This window comes from Theropithecus gelada, chromosome 14, assembly GCF_003255815.1.
Source record: "Theropithecus gelada isolate Dixy chromosome 14, Tgel_1.0, whole genome shotgun sequence".
Classification (NCBI taxonomy): domain Eukaryota; kingdom Metazoa; phylum Chordata; class Mammalia; order Primates; family Cercopithecidae; genus Theropithecus; species Theropithecus gelada.
In genome coordinates this window covers 7038577-7040864 of record NC_037682.1, presented here as the reverse complement: position 1 = coordinate 7040864, position 2288 = coordinate 7038577, and positions in this window count along the sequence as shown.

Sequence of the window (2288 nt, the reverse complement as noted above, 5' to 3'; positions counted from 1 at the left end):
CCGAGTAGCTGGGACTACAGGCGCCCGCCACCACGCCCGGCTAGTTTTTTTGTATTTTTAGTAGAGACGGGGTTTCACCATGTTAGCCAGGATGGTCTCGATCTCCTGACCTCGTGATCCACCCGCCTCGGCCTCCCAAAGTGCTGGGATTACAGGCTTGAGCCACCGCGCCCGGCCAGAATGGCCATCTTTGTTAAGGCTGAACAGTGTAGACACGCCATCCTATCCATCCGTCTGATGCTGGGCAGTCGGGTTGCTGCCGTGTCTTAGCTGTTGTGAATGGCACTGCACTGAACATGGAGGCAGACACCTCTTCAGCATGCTGACTTCAATTCCCGTGGATACCATCCACAAGTGGGGTTGCTGGATCACATGGTACCTCTATTTTTGGTGTTCTAAGGGACTGCCATATGATTTTCCAAAATGGTTGCGCTCATTTCCCTTCCCACCGACAGCACATAAGGCTTCCCTTTCCTCCACATCCTCACGAGCATCTGTTATCTCCTATGGTTTGGTAGTAGCCTTTCTAACAGGTGTGAGGTGGTATCTCATTGAGATTTTCACTTGTATTTCCTGCACGATTAGCGATGTTAAACATTTTTTCATGTGTCTGTTGAGAAATGTATGTTCAGGTGCTTTGCCCATGTTTAAATTCGGATATTTGTTTCTTGTTATTGAGTTCCTTGTTTCTTTTGGATATTAGCCCCCTTATCAGGTGTATGGTTTACAAAGATTTTCTCCCATCCTGTAGCCTCGCTCCTCACTTTGTTGTTTCTTTTGCTGTGCAGAAGCTTTTTAGTTGGGTGCCATCCCATTTGTCTATTTTTACTTTTGATGCCTTTGCTTTTGGGGTCCTATCCAAGAAATCATTGCCCAGACCAATGTCTAGAACTTTCCCCATATGTTTCCTTCAAGTAGTGTTAACATTGCAGGTTTTTGTTGTTTTTTTTTTTCCCCCTTTAAGATAGGATCTCACTCTGTTGCCCAGGCTGGAGTGCAGTGGCACAATCTCAGTTCACTGCAGCCTCTGCCTCCTGGTCTCAAGCGATCCTCCCATCTCAGCTTCTTGAGTAGCTGGGACTACAAGCATGCACCACCATGCCTGGCTAATTTTTTTGTATTTCTGTACAGACAGGGTTTCACTACATATGACCAGGCCAGTCTTGAACTCGAAGTCACGGTGGCCCGCCTTGGCCAACCAAAGTGCTGGGATTACAGGCATGAGCCACAGAGTCCAGTTCGCTTCAGGTTTTATAGCCCATTTTGAGTTGATTTTTGTATAAGGTGTGAACCTCAGTTGTTCTTTGGGAACCACTGCTTCTCAGTCCAGGGAGTTCACCCTCCTACCCAGGCAAGCATCCCAGACTCTATCTATCAATGTATTGTAAATCCAACTGGCCATGTGACAGGCTCAGGGAAGGACATGTGACTCAAGACAGGCCAGTGAGGTGCACTTCTGGGTTAGACTGGCCGGGTGGAGTGGCCACGTTTTCTGTTGATGGATGCTGCTGCCCTCTCCTCAACCTCTCACACTCTGCACTAGAGACAACCTCCCCAGGGCTGAGGCCAGCACAGTGCAAAGCACAGCAAGAAGAGAGCCCCTGAGCCCCTGGATCCAGCCATCCTGCCATGGCAAGTTCAGACCACCCACTCCCTCAACTCTTTCACAGAACCCTGGTCTACCTAGTTGACATCTTATGTAATTCCACTATTATCTGTGATTAATTAATGTGGAATCACATGATTATCTGTGCGACCTGGTCTGAGGTCTCCCTTAGACTGAGCACCCCCTCTGGAGGGCAGGTCAGCATCTGACTGGTCCATAGCTATGGCCCCCACACAGCAGCTGGCACACACAGGGGCTCTGTATGTTAGACCCCTGCAGTAACACCCAGGGGCATGCGTGCACCTTACTGCTCTCTGGGATCCCGGAGCCCAGCACAGGGTCAGCCAGGCACAGCAGAGAGAACAGGAGGTGCAGGCTGAGACACGGGCAGTGCATGCCTAAGAGTCTGGGCTGTGGAGTCTGACAGCCCTGGTTCCAATCCCAGCCTGGGGTCCTTAGGCAAGGTGTCTATCCCCCCTGAAAGCAGTCTCACCAGCCAGAGACAGTGCTGGCCCCGCCTTATGGGCTGTTGTGAGGGTGAGATGAATTGACTTCGAGTACTTGGCACCCAGGAAGTGTCCACTGCTGTGGGGAACGGCGTGACTGGAAGGAGGAGCCCCAACCAGCAGCCTGGAGTGGTCTGCCCAATGTCAAGGCCCCAGCACAGGACAAGCAGGAGCTC